This window comes from Melozone crissalis, unplaced genomic scaffold (assembly GCF_028551555.1).
Source record: "Melozone crissalis strain CALT ecotype California unplaced genomic scaffold, PUWL_Pcris_2 ptg000066l_1, whole genome shotgun sequence".
Taxonomy (NCBI): Eukaryota; Metazoa; Chordata; class Aves; order Passeriformes; family Passerellidae; genus Melozone; species Melozone crissalis.
Genome location: NW_026535844.1, coordinates 4,739,512 through 4,761,236, shown reverse-complemented (window position 1 = coordinate 4,761,236; position 21,725 = coordinate 4,739,512). Strand labels below are relative to the sequence as shown.

The following is a 21,725-nucleotide window of genomic DNA, read 5'->3' as shown; positions in this document are numbered from 1 at the left end:
AATGTACTTGCAAGTAAAGAAGACTCTGACAGCAACTAACTTCCAAATTGTGCTTGCAGGTTTTTCTGGACAATTATGTATCCATTATCCCTCACATCGTTTATGGACAGAGATGGGTAACCTCCCCCTGCACTCAAAGCATCACTGCAATATGACCCCTGTCAACAGACCAGGTGTTTTTACAGATGCATCCAGCAAAACCAACAAAGGTGCAGGGATTTGGCATGAAGGTGACTCTTTCCAGTGGCATAAAAGGGTATTAATGTTAAAGGATGCCTCGGTGCACATTTTAGAATTGGCTGCTATCCGCTATGCCTTTCAGTGATTTTCCCAGGAACCACTTAACACCGTAACTGATTCTTCGTATGCTGCCAATGTTGTATTCCATTGACAATTTTCCTATTTAAAGCATGTTAATAACTATCTTTTGTTTACAGAGTTAAGAACATTGTGGACTTCAATTAACAGCCAGCTGCATGATTTTCATGTGTCGCATGTTCACTCCCACACAGGTTCACCTGGCCCTATTGCAGAAGATAATAACTATGCAGATGTCATTGTCATGACAGGTGTGGTACCAAATACTGATAAGTTTTCTCCTCGAGCCAGGTCTCATGAGCTCTTAGAGGACTTATCACAGCTGAGATAGCCCAGCTACTTCAAATGGCATAAAATTAGCAGGATGACTTCTGAGATAGTGTTGGAAACAGGAAAGTTTTAATAAAAGGCAAATAACAAACTCTTTGCAGATAAAACCTGAGCCAGGAGCAAGAGGTTCTTGCTCCTGCTAAAAACACCCCACAAAAACAATGATTTCTTTTGTTCTCTTCTTTTTCTAGTGAATTACTTAGGCGGGACTTTTTGGCTTCTGCCCAATTGGGAAGCCTTAGGTTTGAGATGAAGTCCCAAAGGTCCTGTGAAGTGTCTTTTTACCAAATTGAGGAGAGAATCTTCTGGGTTTTTCCTTTTTAAGGACATAAAGGATAATTTGGTCACTCTTTCAATAGGGGGAACATTCCTACAAAATACTTTTGCACAGGCCAAGCTATGTCACAACTTTTTTACACCAGAATGCTTATTCTCTTCACAAGCAATTTCAAATAACTTCCTCACAAGCCCATGATATCCTATTGTCTTGTCCCTCCTGTCATGAGGTTGATCCTGCTCCTTTAGCAGAAGGCACTGAGCCCTGAGGTTTAACTCCTAACTCCATTTGCAAATTGATGTCACCCCTATCCCAGAGTTTTGTTGCTTAAAATATGTTCACGTTTCCATTGACACCTATTCTCATTTTCTAAAAGCAACTTCTTACACCAGAGAGAAGGCCTGTGATGCTCACCTGTTTTGCCACTCTGGGCCTTCCTGACACTGTCAAACTGGACCATGGACCTGCCTACACCTCAGAGAGAGTTTGTAACTTCTTGCAGCCATGGGGTGTGCCTCACAATACTGGCATTCCCTGCTCTCTCACAGGATAAACTGTTGTCAAGTGTGCCCATAGGACCCTAAAAACCATGCTTGAAAACAAAAAGAGGGGGAGTTGGGGTACCCTCACAACAGAGTAGCTAAAGCCCTATATGTCTTCAGTTTTTTAAATGAAGATGGGACAGACTGCATGTGACGGAGAGCATTCCTTCAGCACAAAGGCTCATCTAAGACCTCCAGCGCTGGTGAAGGACTTACTGGCTGGACAATGGAAAGGAGCCCTGGACTTACTGACATGGGGAAGGGGCTGGGCCTCTGTCTCCACAGTGTCTCCATGTGGAGTGGGATCCATCACAGTGTGCAGCCTTTTGTCTCACTGTCCTGATCCCATGTGTATATAGTTGCTATGTTATAGGTATATGTTACTATTTTTAAAAAGTTGTTAAAGTTATTATTGTTATCACTGTAATTAATGTTTTAGGAGTTGTTTAGGTTTTTCTTAGTATGTTTTCATTGCCTAAAAAAAAGGAAGGGCGTTATGTGGAATATGGGGCAATATTTCCTAAAGTTGTTAAGGCTCATGCCCACAGAAGGCCCTGTGGGGAAGGCACAGCTGCAGGCTGGATGTTTGGAAGTTGGTTGGACAATGAGAGGCAGTTATGAGGAGGAATGCATGGACAGCACATGAAAGGGAAACAGATTGGGTGATAGGACCTGTGGACAGCAGACTGCAGCTGAGCCAGCCAATGGGTGCCCTTTTTCTGTTGAGTTCTGGTTTTGTCAGGTTCAGAGTAAAGGTATAAACAGAGGGTGATTTCTACAATAAAGTGATCTCCTTCAGATGCACAAGGGCATCTGTGTCTCTTTATTCCCCATTGCTACACCTTAATATTGTGTGAAAGAGTGAATGGGAAATGAGGAGAGTGGGAAGCGAATGTTTATGTCCTGTGTCTTGTGTGGCTGATAGGTATAGCTGCTGAGTGAATGAGATGTACTGCAGCACAAAACAAACAAGGAGCTTCGAGCCGAGCTTCCTCTTTTCGGGTGACCGAGACAGCCAGAAAAAGCAAAGTGTTTGTTTTGCATATGAATAAAAATTTTAATAAAGATTTTGTGTTGTCTGTAAGAATGTAATTCTGTGTTTCAGTTGTGGACTGGGATGTGATCTTTGGGTAGGGTGTAAGTGTAAAATCTGTCATGAGAGGTGGCATTGCACAGGCACACTGAAGAGTGCCTTGTGCCGGGAGTGGGAAAAAGTGGAACTCTGAGCCAGGAATTGGGCATTAAATTTTTAAAAATTTCTGTAGGAAATAGTGTGTGGGAAAGCTGCATTTAATTCCACGAGCCTGAACAGTACCTGAGAAAGACTGGGAAAATAGACATGAAAGACGTAGAGTCTGATTTGTTTTGAAGTTAAGAAAGAAGGAAAAAAAAGGTGTGGGACAGTGCCAGGATAAGCTGAGAAAATGGGACACAAAGCAAGCAAGGAGAAAATCCCCAGGGGAAAGGGGAGCCGGGAAACATTAATGGATACACCTTCAAACAGCCTCCTAGGCATAAAATTGGCACAGTGAGTACATAATCCTGAAACAAAGAATGCAAATAAAATCAAAATGATTGATTACTATATGATGAAATAGACTCATCAGGAGACAAGATCTGATCATTTATCATTGATCTGATCGGCCAAAATAGAGTTCCTTTGAGGGGTGGATATGCCAAACTTTGAATATTCATGTGAATGCCAAAGAACCAGTCAGTCAAGAAAAAACTGATTCTGCTGCCAGTTGGAAGGGTGAGGCTTCCCTGAGGTAGGTGAACACATTTAAATTAAAAGAAACTGAAAATTGGGACCTTAGAGTATCTGCCCCCTCCATATCTGCCAGCACCCGATGCACCCCCTGCAGCCCTTGATGGACCCAGCCAGAATTCCTGGGGCAGAGCAGTCCAGCGAGAGGAATGGAAAAATGAGAACCAAGCAGTGGCACTAAACCCCCCCCTAGAAGTGCCACTGGGAGTGGCACACGGAGAATTGGGTTGAATGGGGAAGTCAGGAGCTCTGTCTCCTGGGGTCAAAATATCAACAAGAGCCCTTGATAAATTTCAAATTAGGCCCTCAGGAGGAAGAATTTGATTTTTTAGTAGACACAGGGGCTAAGAGGACATGTTTATAGAATTCCAAGAGGATGCAAAAAAAAGCCAAAATACAGTTCAAGTAGTAGGGGCAAAGGGAGAAGGATATGAAGCACCTGTTATAAAAAGTGCAATATTTGAAGGAACAAACAAATTAGGAATGAGGGATGTTTTATTCGTATGGGGGGAAGGATATAATCTGATGGGAAGGGATTTGCAAGTGCAGTTAGGTATCGGAGTGCTTCCAGAGGAAGAGAAAATGGCAGTCAAACTCTGTGGGGGCCCAGGGGGTAGAGCTAGCCAGGCCCCAGCAGGGCCCAACGTGGGCCAGGGGCTTGGGAGGACTGAGGGGGAAGTGGCTGGAGGCGTTCTGGGGGATGTTGTGAAGCAGGCAGGCAGGAAAGGGGGGGATCCTGGTGTGTTACTCCAGGAATTACCCCAGGATTTGGGGCAATTTTAATGAAAATTCTCAGAAAACTCCCCAAATGTGTCTAAAATCCCACACAGGGAGGGGAGACAAGACAAGTGACACCAGCGATGTCCCTGATGATGTCACCGCCCTGATGACGTCACAGTGCTGTCATCACTGTTCCCGCAGCAGCTTTTGGATGTCCTCAGTGGCTTTTTGGCGCCACTCTGGCACTGCACGGCCACCAAGGCCACCGGGGCCACTGGGGGGACTCAGAAGGAGCCTGCAGATGTCCCCAGGTGTTCTCAGCAGGTGACGCGTGGCCAGGCGGCTGCTGGCCTCCCACAGCCACTTGGCCTTGGCCACTGCAGCAACCAAGGCCTCGGGGACATCAGGGGATGTCTGATTTGTCCCCTTCAGGGCCAGCCTTGATGTCCCCAAGCCAGTGCCGCAGCTCCCGGGGAAACACGGTGGCTTCGTCACAGGCAGCCGCCAAGCGCTCCAGCAGCCCCAGGGCCACCTCCGCCCTCTGTCCCTCCTGGTGGCCACCTTTGCCTGGCTGCTGGCCGCCATGGCCTCTCCCACGGCCTTGGTGGCTGCCTCTTCCTCCATGGCGGAGGCTGTGACCCGGGCCTCAAGCGCAGCCACCGCTGAGGTCACCTCCTCCTTGGCCAGGGCCACCAGCGGCTGCTGCGCCGTGGTCACCAGGTTGTGGATTGATGTTCCCTAGCAGGTGGCCTTGTCTTGCAGGTCCCCAGCCAGGGCAGTGGCGGTGGCCGCAGTGGTGGCCTCATTAGTGGCCACGTCCCTGTGAGACATAAACTTTAAGAAATTTAGAGATTTTAAAGGAGCTGAGGTTTCAGTTAGAGATAAGCTTTATTAGAGTTAATCAAAAAAATGGGAAGGCCTTGAGGAACTTAAGAGTTAGTAGTTAATCAATAATTGAATGCTTGTCAACATACTGTTTGGTTAGCTGGGTTTTTAATGAAGAATATAGAAACTGATAAATAGCTTTTAGGAACATAAGACAATTGTGGTTTCCTCTGTTCTGAAACCAATTGAAGATGGAGAATGGGAGTTCTACCAAGGGTTCATTTGTCATATTTGCATTGAAAAGTTAGAAAGGTCAGAAAGAGGAAGACTTCATTTACTCCCTCAGTTTGGGACCCCTCCCCATGAAAGGGACCACCGACCCATTTCGAGGAACAAACAACGCATGGTTAATAGCTTTTGAACTAATTACCATACGAAGTGGGGAATGGGATGTACCAAAGTTATTAATATGCATTTGTATTTTGGGCATTCACTACTGGTATAGATAAAAGGACTCTGCAATCACCTGAGACAGAGTAAAGATCCATTCTGAATAAGGTAAAGTCTCTAGGAGAGGTGAAAATTCTGTGGGGCCAAAGCTGAAGGAAAAGTCGGATGCCGGAGACAGCAAGACGGCAGAGAAAGGAAAACAGAAATGACCACAAGGTCAATTTGCCCCCCCGACCTAGGAATTCCTTTGATAAAGGAGAACTGGCGATAAATGTCACGCGGAATGAATATGCATGAACCTATTGTGAAACTGCATGCATATGCATTTGGAAGGGGAATAAAAGGAGGCCTGAGGTCTTCAGGGGTACGCATGCCTTTTGGGGAGGCTTTTGTCCGGTGCGCGTCATAATAAAAGCATACCGGGCTTTACAACTTTTATAAAGTTGTGAGGTTTCTTCTTTTCTCCGCAAAACACACCTGTAAATTGTGGTGTCTATTTGGGAGCTATCCCATATCGCAATAAACATCCACTTTCTAACTTTAAACTGTTAGAGAGTCTTTGTCCATCACAGTTGGAATATCAGTACTAGATCAATATCCATAATTTTAGTAAATCACTTGCAGACATTGCAGAGCTTGGTGGCCTCCCGGTCTAGGTGGGCCCAGCTATCCAAGAGCGTGGCCACCAAGTCCCACCAGGCACTGGCTGTGCTTGTCACATGGGCCCAGGTGGCCCCCGGGGTGGCCCCAAGGGCAGCCAGGGCCCTGGCCAGGGAGGTGACACTGGGGTGGCTCAGGGTGTCCCAGAGGCGATGAATGAAGGTCCCCAGGGCTGCATGCAAGGATCCTGGGGACACGACAAAAAGCACGTCACCGTATGGCCCGCTCATGGTAGCCACCAGCTCACCCAGGGTGGCCACCATGGCCACCAGTGCCTCCAGCAGCTGGGAAGGGGATACAAAGAGAGGGGACAGGGGAGGTGTGAGAAACCTTGTGGCATTTGTGGCCTCCTGTGGCGGATCCTCTGCCCTCCTATGGTCCCCTTTGTCCCCTCCCTGGAGGGCTCTCGTGTCCCCTCTGTCCCTTTCTCACCCCCTCATCCCCTCTGCCACCTCCTGCTACCCCCCACTGTTCCCCCCTGCCGCCCTTGGGGTCACCTCCCGCTTCCTACCATGCTGTGGCTCCCTTTGCCATGCCCCTGTCCCCTACTGGAGCCCCCTATTTCCCCTCCACCACCCTGTTCCCCTCTGTCACCCCTGTCCCCTCCTGCCACCCCCGTGTATCCCCGTCTCCTGCCCCCTCCCTATGCCGGGATTGTCGCACCTCTTGGGGCTCCATGGCCACTGGGGACACTGTGGGGACGCCTTGGGGACACTGGGAACACTCCAGGAGTGCTGGCAGAGGGAGGTGACACTCCCAGGAGACACTCTGAACACAGGCAGGGTTGGGGGGGCAGGCAGGGAGAGGTGGCGTCACCCCTGGTCCCCCCTACAGCCCCTCCCTTGAGAGGCCATCGTGGGTCCCAAATGTGCTCCCAATGTTCCCAAAAGGATCTCAATGTCCATTGAGTGTCCCCAACAGTGCCCAAGTGTTCCCAAAATGTCCTCTCGGGGACAATGGGGGACACACTGGGTTCATGTGGGGACACTGTGGGGACATGGGGGTCACCACAGAGGTGGCACCAGGGACAGAGCAGTGGCACCAGTTCCATTCCAGTGCCACCAGCCCAGTGTTCCCACTTCCATCACAGTGCTCCCAGTGTCATCCCAGTGCTCCCACTGCCAGCCCTGTGCCACCATCTCTCATTGTCCCCATACCAATGTCTCCATTCCAGTGTCCCCAGTTCCATCCCAGTGTCCCCTCCACTGTGACAGTTCAATCCCAGTGTCCGCATCCCGGGGCATGGGAAGGTCTCTACTGGTCTGTAGAGCTCCATACTGGTCGGAACTCATCTCTACTGGTCTCTACTGGTCCAAACTGGTTTTCTGCATCCCCTGCTGCCCCTGCTCCTCTTTAGTGGTCCATACTGTTTTATATTGGTCTGAACAGGTTCATACTGGTCAGAGCAGGTGAAAGTCTCTGATGGTCGGTAGATATTCATACTGCTGGTTCGTACTGGTCTGAACTTGATTGTTCTGGCCCATACCAATCTGAACTGGTCCCCACTGCTCTGAACTGGTCCATACTGCACTATACTGGTTCATACTGGTCTATACTGGGCAGGGCAGGGGAAGGTCCCACCTGCTCTGAAGAAACTCATACTGGTCTAAACGGGTCTGAACTGGTCCCCACTGCTCTATACTGGCCCATACTGATCCTTACTGCTCTATAGAGTCTCATACTGGTCAATACTGGTCTGAACTGGTTTGTACTGGTCTGTACTGGTCAGCATAGGGAGAAGTCTCTACTGGTCCGTAGATATTCATACTGGTTTATACTGGTCTGTATTGGTTTATACTGGTCTGAACTGGTCTATATTGGTCTAAACTGGTCAGGGCAGGGGTGTCACAGTGCAACCAGTCTGAAGCTGCCCCCCAAATTCAACCAGCCTAGAAGTAAACAAGTCCCTGAGTGAACAAGGTTAGGTTGGATTCAGTTCTACACAGGAACCCTCAGCCAATGTCATTCAGCTCTAAATGCAGACCTACCATTGGCCAGGGAGCTGGACGGTGCTAAGACCCCAACCAATCACATGTGTAAGCAAGGGAAATTTGAAGCTCCTATAAAAGGAGCTGCGAGAATAAACCTGAGGCTGTTTGTCACAAGGACCTTGGAGAGTCGGGCTGTTTGTATGTCGCCGATGAATGGCCCCCACCGTGATACGCAGTGATCCACGAAGTGATGCGATTCAGCCATTTTCTGTGTGCAGAGCAGGGGAGACTGAACCGTGTAGGAGCCGGGAAAAGCCGGTAAGGCAAGAAACCCAGACAGTGAAGGAGCTGAGAATTAACAGTAAGGCTAAAAAACTGAATGGTGTAGGAGTCAGAGAAAGAAAAAAGCTGAAAAATAGAAGGAAAACCTCACCAAAGAAAGAGGCGGATTAACCTCTGTAGAGGAACAACCAGTCATTAAAGTATGAACTTCTATTTTACTTCAACGAGGAGAAAAGTATTATCAACAAGCTCTGAAAGCCACTATGGATGTTATAAAATTTTTGATGTTTATTTCAAACTCTCATGTTCTCAAATTTCTCTGATGATTTCCAATAAAATCACAACATAACCTGGCAAGCCAAAGGCTCGTTGGAGGCAGAAGCTTGTCAATGGTAAGACAATCTGCCCATCACCTAATTCCAAGACTCAAATATTTACAAAACGAATAGTAGAAATGTGTGAGGTTTTAATTGAAATAGTTTTGACTTGAATTGTTTATTGTTTGTAGTGCTAAGTTGGAACTTTGTAACTTCTAAACATTAAGCCTGTGACATGCTAACCTAAAGAATTGTAATGCTGGTGGTTTTGCCTGACAGCTGGTGGATGTGAATGTCACAACTCCAGTGATACATGGGGTACAACACTAGCTGTGGGAGACTGGGCTTGCTGAGTTGGGTAGAAAAAGCCTTATTCAACTAGGCTCATAATTTAATTTTTTAGTCTAACCAAGAGGGTGAGTTGTCACATTGCAGCTGATCTGAAGCTGCCCCCTAAACTCAACCAGCCCAGAAGAAAACAAGTCCCCGGATAAGGCAGGGATAGGTTGGAGTCAAACCCAAGCAAAGACTTCAGCCAACCCTGTTCAGGTTTAGATGCAGATACAGCACTGGCCAGAGAGCAGGGCAGAGAGAGAACCCATCCCATCAGCTGTCTTAAGCCAGGAGATTCAAACCCCCCATATAAAGAGGGTCCAAAAAATAAATGAGGCAGTTTGTCACAAGGACCTTTGAGAATTCGAGTTGTTTCTGTGCCTCCAATGAATGATTCCCATCACAACACGTATGAGTGTAACTTTGTGTTTCTGTTGTGGAGTGGGATGTGATCCTTGGATATGGTGTGAGTGTAAAATCTGTCATGAGAGGTGGCACTGCACAGCAACACTAAAGAGTGCCTGGGGCCAGGAGTGGGAAAGAGTAGAATAGAGAGCCAGGAATTGGGCATTAATTTTTTTTAAATTATTGCAGGAAATAGTGTGTGGGAAAGTAGCATTTGCTTCCAGGAGCCTGAACAGTACCTGAGAAGGACTGGGATAATACACGTGAAAGGCATACAGTCAGATTTGCTTGGAAATTAAGAAAGAAGGAAAAAACAAAGGCGTGGGGACAGTGCTGGGATAAGCTGAGAAAATGGGACACAAAGCAAACAAGGAGAAAACCCCCAGGGGAAAGGGGAGCAGGGAAACATCCATGGATACACCTCCAAATAGCCTCCTAGGGATAAAAATGGCATGGTGGCTACATAACCCTGGCACAAAGAATGAAAACAGAATCAAAATGATACAATATTATATGAGAAAATAGACTAAACAGGGGATAAGATCTGATCATTTATCATTGATCTGATCTGGCCAAAATAGAGTTCCTTTGAGGGGTGGATGTGCCAAACTTTGAATATTCATGCGAATGCCAAAGAACCAGTCAGTCAGGAAAAAACAGATTCTGCTGCCAGTTGGAAGGGCAAGGTTTTCCTGGGGGAGGCAAACACATTTAAATTAAAAGACATTAAAACCTGGGACCCCTTAGTGTATCTGTCCCCTCCATATCTGCCAGCACTTGATGCACCCCCTGATGGACCCAGCCAGGATACCTGGGACAGAGCAGTCCAACGAGAGGAATGGAAAAATGAGAACCAAGCAGTGGCACTAAACCCCCTCTGGAAAGTGCCATTGGGTGGGGCACACAGGGAATCGGGTTTGTCACTGCCCCACTTAATTCCTCCAAAGTGAGAGCATTTAAAAAGGAATTAAAAGTTCTATGTGAAGATCTGATTGGATTAGAAGAACAAGTAGACCAATTTTGGGACCCAATGTTTATAACTGGGACAAAGTGCAATCTAGAATTAACCTTTTGTTTACACCTGAGGAAAGACAAATGATCCGACTAGTGGGGATGTGGATTTGGGAGAGGGAACCTGCACAACACAGACCCCATGGGGAGCAGAAAATGCCCCTGCAATGCCCTAATTGGGACCACCATAACCCCGGGGAAATGTAAAACATGGAGGATTATAGAGCATTAATTATCAGAGGAATTAGGGAGGCTGCTCCACCAACTCAGAACAACCATAGGGCATTTGCTGAACAACAAAAGAAGGATGAGACTCCAACTGAATGGCTGGAGAAGCTAAAAAGAAATACGAGACAATACTCAGGTATAGACTGATACAATAGCTGGACAAGCTTTATTGAAGATAACCTTTGTCATGCACGCTTGGCTGGATATAAGGAAAAGCTGCAAGACTGGGGGAATGGCAGGATGAGGGACTGAATGACCTGTTAAAGGAAGCCCAGAAGGTCAATGTACAGAGGGAGGGATGAGGAGAAAGCCAAGGGGAAAGCAAAGATAATGGAGCCACTATTGCTGAGGGGAACCAGCGTGCAAGGAGCCACCCCCAGAGGGAAGTGAGACTCTGTCAGGGCAAGGCAAACGGGACCAGGGGGAGGATAATGGGACCAGAGCTCCCTGGGGGAGAGGCCCTAAAAGGGAAAATGGCAATTGAACAACTGAGGCTCAATCTGTCACCAGCACAGGGAAACTGGGCATTGGAGGTGAAACTGCCCAGGGAGGGAAAGGGACCTGAAGGTTTTTGAGGGGGCTTGAGAAACTGTCTGCTGTACCTATGGTGGAAAGCTGCTTCATTCATCCCCCCAACCCACCGCTGAGTGGCCCTGAGTGGCCCCAGAGTGTCCCAAGAGCGACCCCAGTGACATGACCCCAGGAATTCCCGTCAGGATTTGGGGCAAATGTAATGAAAATTCCCAGAAAATTCCCCAAACTCGTCTCAAATCTCCGGCAGGGAGGAGGGAGTGGACAGGTGACACCAGTGATGTCCCCAGTGATTTCACCACCCTTGATGGCATCACAGTGTTGACATCACTGTCCCCGCAGCAGCGTTGGGATGTCCTCGATGGCTTTTTGGCACTGCTTGGCCACCGCACGGCCACTGAGGCCACCAGGGCCACCAGCGGAACTCAAGAGAAGCCTGCGGATGTCCCCAAGTGTTCCCAGCAGGTGACTTGTGGCCAGGCGGGCGCTGGCCTCCCACAGCCACTCAACCTTGGCCACTACAGCCACCAAGGCCTCAGGGACATCAGGGGACGCCTCATTTGTCTCCTTCAGGGTGGCCTCGATGTCCCTGAGCCAACACTGCAGCTCACGGGGGAACGCAGTGGCTTTGTCACACGCAGCCACCAAGTGCTCGAGCAGCCCCAGGGCTGCTTCTGCCCGCTGTCCCCTCCTGGTGGCCGCCCCCCCCTTGCTTCTGGCCACCATGGCATCTTCCATGGCCTTGGAGGCTGCCTCCATCTCTTTGCTGGCGGCCGCCAGCCGGGCCTCGTGCGCAGCCTCCACCGAGGCCATCTTCTCCTTGGCCAGGGCCAGCAGCGGCTGCCAGGCTTTGGCCACCAGGCTGTCCTGAGCTCTCCCCCAGTGGGTTTCCTTTTTCTGCAGGTCTCCAGGCAGGGTGCTGCTGGTGGCCGCAGTGGTGGCCTCGGCAGTGGCCGCATCCCTGCAGGCGTCACGGAGCTCGGTGGCCTCTCGGGCCAGCCGGGCCCAGCTGTCCTCAAGTGTAGCCACCGGGTCCCTCCAGGCACTGGCTGCGGCTGTCACATGGGCCCAGGTGGCCCCCAGGTTGGCCCTAAAGGCATCCAGGGCGTGGCCCAGGGAGGCAACACCAGGGCGCTTCAGGGTGTTACCTCCCTGGTCCAGGGTGTCCCAGAGGTGATCGATGAAGGTCCCCAGGGCCGTGTACAGGGCTTCTGGGTGCACGCTCAGCAGCACATCCCTGTATGGTCCGGCCACAGTGGCTGCCAGCTCACCAAGCATGGCCACCACATCCACCAGTGCCTCCAGCAGCTGTGGAGGGGACAGGGGAGGTGATGGAGACCTCATGGCACTCATAGCCTCCTGGGATGGCCTCTGTCCCCTCCTGGGGTTCCCCCTTGTCCCCTCCCTGGAGGGCTCTGCTCTCCCCTTTGTCCTTTTGTCACCTCCTTGTCACCTCTGCCACCCCCGCCACCCTCCATTTGTTCCCCCCTGCCACTCTCGGTCCCCTCCACCCCTCTGTCACCTACCCTAGTCCTGCCACACCCCTGTTCCCTTTGCAATCCCCTGTCCCCTCTCCCTCCCACCCCCCACACCACACCTGGATTGCTGTACCTCACGGGGCTCCATGGCCTCAGGGGACAGGATCGGGACACGGCCGGGGGACACTTGAGTGACACACAGGAACGTTGCACGGCGGCAGTAAACAGGAAGAGGTGACGTCAAGCCCCTTGCTCCGCCCCCCCCCCACCTGCAGAGTGCCCGATGTCCCTCTGAAGGCCCCCATGGCACCCCAATGTCCCCTCAGGGTCCCCACATGGCCCTAGTGTCCCCTGAGTGTCTCCAACAGGACCCCAATGTCCCCTCAATGTCCTCAACAGGGCCCTGTTGTCCCCCAACACACCCCCAGTATCCCCTAAGTGACCCAACAGGGACTCAATGTCTTCCCTGATGTCCCCAACAGGAGCCCAATGTCCCCAGCATCCCCTCAGGGCACCCAACAGAGCCCAGATATCCCCCCAGTGTCTCCAACGTGACCCTGATGTCCCCTGAGTGTCCCCAACAGGCCTTGATGTCCCCCCCATGTCCCCAGCAGGGCCCAAATGTAGCCCGGTGTCCTGCTGGGGACACTAGGGGACACTGGGATCCTGTTTTGGACACTGGGAAACATCAGGGACATTGTGGTGACCCAAAACAGGACAGGGGATGTCAGGGAGGCCTGGGGGTCCCCAAGGGAAGGACACAGGGGTGTGTCCAAGGTCCCCAATATCCCTCAGGGTGTCCCCGTGCCCCAGCGGTGACAGTGCCACCCCCACGTCCCCAGCCTGTCCTTCCCCCTGCCCCACCAGCACTCTATGGGCTGCCTCCAGCTTCCGCGTCACCTCCTCGTGACCCTCCCGCCATTTTGCCAAGCACTTTATGATGTCCTTGAGTGCCAGGGCAGTGCTTGGGAAGCCCTGTCCTCGTGTCCCCCAGGGTGTCACCTCCCTGTCCTGGGTGACAGGGTCCACCAATGTCCCCAGCGCCCGCGTCACCTCCTCCAGCTGCCCCAGCACATCCACGGTGACCTCGTTGGTGTCTGCGGTGGCCTTGGCGCTGGCCCTGGCAGCTGCCACCTGCTGGGCACGGTCATGCAGGCGCTGGGCCATGTCCCGCTGGTGGCCTGCAGCAGTGGCCAGGTGACGCTGTGATGTCCCCAAATCCCGCCAGGCCACCTGGCAGGACACGGCCACCATGGCCAAGACCAGCAGCAGGTGACTGTCCTCAGTCACCCCCAGGGCAGTGCGGGCTGAGTCCAGGGACACTGCAGGGACATGGGGACACCGGACATATGGCAGCAGGGATGCGGCAGTGCCACCTGTCTAGTGGCACCAGATTGGTGGCACCAGGGGCAGAGCAGTGGCACCAGTCCCACCCCAGTGCTACCAGCCCAGTGTCCCCAGGACTACCCCAGTGTCACCACCCCAGTGTCACCAGCTCCATCCCAGTGCCACCAGTTCTGTCCCACTGTCACCACCTGAGTGCCACCAGCCCAGCATCACCAACACAGTTGCAGGACCAGTGTCCTCAGTCCTGTCCCAGTGCCACCATCTCAGTGTCCCCAGTTCCATCCCAGTGCTTCCAGTTCAATCCCAGCGCTTCAAGTGTCAGGCCAGTGCCACCACCCCATTGTCCCCATACCATTGTCACCATCCCAGTGTCACCAGATCCATCCAAATGTCACCATCCTAGTGTCCCCAGTGTCCCCAGTTCCCTCCCAGTTTCCCCAATCCTGTCCCACTGTCCCCATCCTGTCCCAGTGTCCCTGTCCCAGTGTTCCCAGTTGTATCCCAGTGTCACCAGTTCCATCATTGTGCCACCAGCCCAGTGTCTCCAGTCCTGTCCCAGTGTCACCAGTCACCTCCCACTGTCCCTAGTTCCAGCCCAGTGTCCCAGTCCTGGTGTCAGCAGCCCAGCGCCGACAGGGTTGATCTGGTGTCACCACCCCAGTGTCACTGGTTCCATCCCAGAGCCACCAGTTCCATCCCAGTGTCACCACCCCAGTGTCCCCAGGGCTGTCCCGGTGCGGCCAACCCAGTGTCACCAGTCCTCTCCCAGTGCTACCAGCCCAGCACCACCATCCCAGTGCTCCCAGTTCCATCCCAGTGCTCCCAGTGCCAGTCCAGTGCTCCCGGTTCCAGCGCAGTGCCACCACCCCATTGTCCCCATACCAATGTCACCATCCCAGTGTCCCCAGTCCCTTCCTGATGTCGCCATCCAAGTGTCCCTTCCCAGTGTTCCCAGTTCCATCCCAGTGCCACCAACCAAGGGAGTCATCCCAGTGTCACCAGTCCCAGCCCAGTGTCACCAGTTCAATCCTAGTGTCCCCAGTTTCACCCCAGTGTCCCCATCCCAGTGTCACCAGTGTCACCCCAGCTTCCCCAGTCCTGACCCAGTGTCCCCTGTCCCATCTCATGTCCCTGTCCCAGTATTCCCAGCCATGTCCCAGTGTCACCAGTTCCATTCCAGTGCCACTAGTTCTATCCCACTGTCAGCACCCAATTGTCTCCAGGGCTGCCTCAGTGCCACCAGCCCCGTGTCATCATTCCAGTGTCACCAACCCAGTGTCCCCTGTTCCCATCCCAGTGCCACCACACCCGTGTCATCATTCCAGTGTCACCAACTCAGTGCCCCCTGTTCCCATTCCAGTGCCACCACACCCGTGTCATCATTCCAGTGTCACCAACTCAGTGCCCCCTGTTCCATCCCAGTGCTCCCACTGTCAGCCCAGTACCACTGCCCCATTGTCCCCATACCAATGTCACCATCCCAGTGCCACTGCCCCATTGTCTCCATACCGATGTCACCATCCCAGTGTCACCAGTCCTGTCCCAGTTTCCCCAGTCCTGTCCCAGTGTCCCCATCCCAGTGTAACCAGTTCCATCCCAGTGTCCCCATCCTGGGGCAGGGGAAGGTCTCTATTGGCTGGTAGGGCTCCAAACTGGTCTGAACTGGTCTGTACTGGTTCCCTGCATCCCCTGCTGCCCCATGATGCTCTACACTGGTCCAAACTTGTCTATACTGGTCTGAACTGGGGAAGGTCTCTCTTGGTCTGTAGATATTCATACTGTCCATTCTGGTCTGAACTGGTTTATACTGGTTCATACTGGTCTGAACCGGTCCCCACAGTTCTGTACTGGTCCATACTGGTCTATACTGGTAAGGACAGGAGAAAGTCCCTCCTGGTCTGTAGAAACTCACACTGGTCTGATCTGATCTGAACTGGTCTGAACTGCCTCCCACTGTTCTAAAAAGATGTATACTGATCTGAACTGGTTTATACTGGCCTAAACTGGTTCATAATGGTCTCTACTGGTCTATGCTTGTCCACGCTACCTCCCACTGCTCTAAACTGCTCCACACTGCTCTATACTGATCAATGCTGGCCTATAATGGTTTATACTGGTCCATACTGGTCCATACTGGTTTTTTTACTCACGCACAGCCCCACACAGCACCATCAGCCCCATGGTCAGCCCGTGCCCAGCCCGCAGCCGGCACTGCCACTGCTGTGCCCGTCGCTCCTCGCGTTCCAGTGTCGCCACTGCCGCCTCAGCCTTGGCCCCGTTCTGCCGCAGCCGCTGCTCGTCCTCATCCCCCAGGGTCCCCAGGGCCACCGCCGGGGCCACTGCGGCCTCCCGGGCCCCCTGCAGTCCCTTCCGGGCCACCCGGGCCTGTCTCAGTGCAGCCTCGGCCTCAGCCAGTGCCGTGGGGATGCTGTCCGGTGTCCCCAAGGCTTTGGCCAGGGCCACCAGGGCCTCCAGGGCCCGGTGCCGTGCGGCCTCTGCCCGGGCCACCTCAGGAGGGAGGGCAGGGTGGGACATCTGGGGACAGGAAAGGGGGGTCAGGGGAGGGGGGAGGGGTTTGGGAGGTTTGGGGAGGGGAGTTTGGGGGGTCGCCGGTGGAGTTTGGGCGTTCTGGGCGAGTTTTTGGATGGTCGAGAGGGGTATTCAGGGGTGGCCCGACAGGGTTGGGGTGTCTCAGGTGAGGTTTTTGGGGCGTGGGGGGTCCCAGATGAAGTTTGGGGGATCCTGAGGGGGCTTTTGCAGGCCCTTGAAGGGTTTTGAGGGGGGGTCCATATGGGGTTTTGGGGGTCCCAGGTGAACAGGGGGCACAGCACAGGGTAGTCAGGGTGGACAGAGGGGTCAAGAGGGTGCCAGGTGAGGCTCCCAAGAGACTGAAAGGGTCCCAGGTGAGGTTTTGGAGGTCCCAGGTGAGGTTTCCCAGGTATTTGTGGCTTCCCAGTTGAGAATTAAGATTTGGGGTTTCCCAGCTGCCTAGGTGAGGATTTGGGGGAGTCCCAGGGGACCAGGTGAGGATCTCAAGGGACTCTCAGATGAGATCTGGGTGTCCCAGATGAGAATTCACAAGAATTTTGGGTTTCCCAGGTATCCCAGGTGAGGCTCCAGGGAGGTTTTGGGGTTCCCAGGTACCCAGGTGAGATTCTGGAGGGTTCCACCTGAATCCCCCCAGGAATTTGGGGAGTCCCACCCCCCTTTTCCCCCTCCCCAGCCCCTCTGAACTCCCCAGACTCCAGAACTTTCCAGTTCTCTTTGCCTTCCCAGCTGCAGCCCTGGCCCTGGGGATTTCCAAACTTCACCAAATCCCCCCCCCCCAAATCCTCCCAGATCCCCTCGGGTGCCCACTGGGGGTGAACCCGGGGTTTTGGGGTTCCCACCTTGAGCTCCATCCCGGTCTCCATCCGGAGGCTGCGGCCGGAGCTCTGAGGGCAGAGGGTGTCAAGGCTTGGAGGAGGGAGCGCCCCACCCCCTGATCCTCCCCCGAGGGGCAGAACTGGGCCTGCCAGGACCTCAGGGAACCTTTCGGGGCTGGCTTTAACCCCTCGGGGCCTGGATCCATCCATCAGGGCTCCATTTCCCTGCCAGGACCCCAGTGACCACTCAGGGCCCTGATTTCCCCGGACAGGACCCTGATTTACCCCCATTCATCCTTTCAGGACCCCACTTACTCCTCAGGGCATTCATTTATCCCTCACAAACCATTTCCCCCTCAGGACCCCATTTATCCTTCCAGGACCCCATTTACCCCCTCAGGGCCCATTTACCCCACACAGGGCTCTGATTTCCCCTGCCAGAACCCGGATTTGGAATTGGTTTTGGGGATTGTTTATGAAGATCCAGCAGGATTTGGGGTCTGGGATTTGGGATTATTTGAGGACCCAGGATTGGAGATCTTTTAGGATCAGATTTGGGGTATCTGACAGCATTTGGGATCTGGGATTTTTTGGGATGCAGGGTTTGGGATTTGAGAGCATTTAGAATTGGTTTTGAGTGTCCAGTAGGATTTGAGATCTTTGAGTGCTTTGGGGTTGTTTGGGATCCAGGATTTGAGATCATTTGGGACTATTCCTATCAATGGAGGGCCCTGGGCGGTTCTGAGGGGGGACATGGTGAGTGTGGGGGGAGTCCCATGGATTGGGGGGTCCTCATCAGTGGGGGTGTCTGGTGAGTGTGAGGGGATCCCACGGATGGGGAAGGGGCAGTGAGTGCGGGATCCTGGTGCACTGGGGGAGGGTTCATGGACCAGGGGAGTCCAAGCACTTTTAGGGGTTGGTGAAGGGGGGCTCCTGGCGAGAGGGGGGGCCAGTAAATTGGGGGGGGGTCCCTGGTGATAACGGGGGGTCCTGGCTGATAACGGGGGGGGTCACAGGGTCGAGCCCCAAGGGACCCCCCTGGTGTTGGGGACCCCCCTGTGCCCCCCCCAGCGCTCAGAGCCCCCCCTGGTCTCACTCCTGGGCCTGCCCTGGTCCCGGTGCTGTTCCCAGGGGATTCCGCAGCTCTGGGGGGTCAAAGGGGAAGGGGCAGAGGGGTGGGGAGGCACAGAGGGGGTTCCAGGCCCAGTGCTTGGGGGGGTTGGTACAGGAGAGGGGGGCTCAGCCCCAGTCCTGGAGCTCGATGATGGGGGGAGTGCTGTCAATGCACGGAGGTGTCCCAGTGCCTGGTGGCACCTGAGTGTCCACTAGGCTCCCCAGCGACATCACTACCCCAATGACATCACAGTAGTGACATCACTGTCCCTGCAGCACCATCACGATGTCCTCGATGGTTTTTTGGCACTGCTCAGCCGTGTGGGCTACCGGGGCCACCGTGGCCAGTGCGGCCACCATAGCGACTGAAGAGGAGTTTGTGGATGTCCCCAAGTGTCCTCAGCAGGTGACGCGTGGCCAGGTGGGTGCTGGCCTCCAACAGCCACTCAGCTTCTGCCACTTTGGCCATCAAGGCCTCTGGGACATCAGGGGATGCCTCATTTGTCCCCTCCAGGGTGGCCTCAATGTCCCTGAGCTGGCGCCGCAGCTCCCGGGGGAACGCGGTGACTTTGTCACACGGGGCCACCAAGTGCTCCAGTGGCCCCAGGGCCACCTCTGCCTGCTGTCCCCTCCTGGTGGCCACTCTCAACCAGCTGGTGGCCACCATGGCCTCTCTCATGGCCTTGGTGGCCGCCTCTTCCTCACTGGTGACCGCTGCCAGCCCAGCCTCAAGCACGGCCACTGCCGAGGCCACCTCCTCCTTGTCCAGGGCCACCGACGGCCGCTGGGCCGTGGCCACCAGGTTGTGCAGAGACTTCCCCCAGCGGGCGGCCTTGTCCGGCAGGTTCCAGGCACGGGTAGTGGCGACGGTTGCAACAGTGGCTGCAGCGATGGCAGCAGTGGTGGCCGTGTCCCTGCAGGTGCCACAGAGCTCGGTGGCCTCCCTGGCCAGCCAGTCCCAGCTGTTCTCGAGCAGCTCCAACGACTCCCACCAGGCCACCAGGCGCTGGCCGCGGCTCTCACATCGGCCCAGGTGCTCCCAGGGTGGTGCCAGGGCCTGGCCCAGGGAGGGGACACTGGAGTGGCGCAGTGAGGTGACAGCATGGTAGTTCAAGACCTTATGGAGGTACCAGGTAAATCTCCTCAGTTTTGTGTGCAGGGACTTTGGGGACATGTGCCCCCTCACGTCCTTGTGGGGCCTGGTCACAGTGGCTGCCATCTTGCTCAGGGTGGCCACCACGGCCACCACAGCCTCCAGCCACTGGGAAGGGAAAAGGAGAGGTGTCAGGGATCTGGTGGCACTTGTGGCCTCCTGGGGTGGCCCCTTTGTCCCCTCCCTGGAGGCGTCTGCTGTCCCCTCTGTCCCTTTGTCAGCCTCTAATGCCATCTGCCACCCCCCTGCCACCCCCGCTTTCTGCCCCGCTGCCACCCTCAGTCCCCTCCACCCCTCTGTCACTTCCCCCCTTCCTGCCACACCCTCCTGTCCCCTTTGAGACCCCCTGTCCCCTCCCACCACCCTCTGTGTCTCCTCCATTCCTCCATGTCCCCTCTGTCACCCTCATGTCCCCCCTGTCCCCTCTGTCCCCTGTGTCACCAGTTGTGTCCTGGTGTCACCAGTTCCACCCCAGTGCGACCAGCCCAGTGTCCCCAGTCCCTTCCTAATGTCCCCATCCCAGTGTCCCCTCCCAGTGTCCCCAGTTCCAGCCCAGTACCCCTGTCCCTGTGCCACCAGTCCCCTCACACTGTCCATAGATCCATCCCAGCAGCACTTGCCCAGTGCCACCAGGGTAGCCCTGGTGTCACCACCTGTGTCCCCAGTTCCATCCCACTTTCACCACCCCAGTGTCCCCAGGCTGTCCCAGTGCCACCAGCCCTGTGTCATCATTCCAGTGGTACCAACCCAGTGCCACCAGTTCCATTCCAGTGTCAGCAACCCAGTGTCACCAGTTCTGTCCCACTGTCACCAGTGTTTTGGGGGTCTTGGGGGATCCCAGGGGGAGTTTGGGGGCTTCTGGAGGGGGCTGGGGGGTCCCGGAAGCATTTTGGGAGGTCTCAGGTGAGGTTTGGAGTTCCCAGGTGAGGTTTTGGGGGTCCCAGGTGAGGTTTGCAGGGAATTGGGTAATCCCAGTTGAGAATTCCCAAAGATTTGGGGTTTCCCAGGTGAGAACACGGGCCAGGGGTTCAGGGGGGCCGAGGGGCTCGGGCCTGGGAGCATTTTGGGGGCTTCAGTCAATGGGGAGGGCCTGGGGGGTGCCGAGGGGGAGGCGTGGTGAGTGTGTGCGGGATTCTCATGGATTTGATGCCTTAGGTTTTGGCTTTTCTATTTTTCAGATTCTGTGCTGCTTTACTCTGTGGGTCTGGGCTTCATATTAAGGGATCCTGAGCTCTGTTCACAGAGCAGGGAGACAAAACAATTCCTTTCTAGCTGGGAACCCAAGGACAAATAATCCAAACTTCAGGCCCAAGAGCATAAACAATGGGCACTGAAATGAGAAAAACAAGAAGGATGGGGCTTAATAATCTAAAGACATAATTGGACAATTAACTCCAATATGCAAATGGAGCAGAACTTATAAAAGTGACAGACCTCGTGACCGGCCATCCATTTTGTGGCCATTTTGGTTCATCTTGGGCATAGCCCTGGCTGGGCTCTTGTTCTGCCCAAGGTGTATCCATGGAGGCCTTTTAACAAATGCCTGCTTTATTGTGTAACCGTGTCTGGCCTCTGTTCTAGGTCAGCCTTGTGAAAGCCTCAGTTTGTGGCGAGCACGAAGGGAGCCGAGGCACCTGGGCAGGGCTGGAGCAGAGGCAGAGGAAGGTGCAGCTGCTGCCCCCAGCCCGCGGCACTGGCGGGGCCCAGGTGCGGGGCAGAGGGTGCGGGAGGCCGAGAAGCTCGGGAGGAGCGAGAGAGGCGTGAGCAGCTGCAGGGGCGCTGTGTTTATCGGGTGAGCGCGGTGGGAAGGGGCGTTTTGTGCTCGGGAGCGCAGCGGGTGCGGGGATTAGCACTGAGAAACTGGGAGCCCTTACCGGGGGGAGCCTTGTTTTTCAAACGCAAACTTATTGGACTCTCAGAAAAGATCTGGCCGCGGTATAGAGGAGCTAGAGGACAATCAGACGAGGCCCGAGTTTGGTAGTTGGGATAAGAGATTAATATCAAGTTTGATTTGCCGTAGACGCGAGGATAAATCCTCAGGGTGCTCAGGTGAGCTGGAGTATGCGAGGCTTTTTATGGTGCCAGCATGTCAGCGGAGCCCCGCAGCAAAGCAAAAGGAAGAGCATCCCTTAGTCTGAAAGGAAAAAGGGGAGAAAAGGGAAAAAGCCAATATTGGCAAACAAACGTAAAACAAGGGAGGAAAAAGGCTCAGATCGAGTCTCTCCCGCCCTGAGGGTGGGGTCGGTCGGGTCCGGGCCAAGGCGCGCACCCCCCCGCCGCCAGCGCCGACACGATCGGGGGTTGGGGGAGGCGCAGCTCAGACGGGGCCCAGCCGGGGAAG

The 21,725-nt window shown here is 54.1% G+C and overlaps 1 pseudogene; it reads left to right on the top strand.

Moving 5' to 3' along the window:
• Positions 1 to 21,725, top strand: part of LOC128945560 (uncharacterized) — a 1,627,138-nt pseudogene that overhangs the window by 1,226,272 nt on the left and 379,141 nt on the right.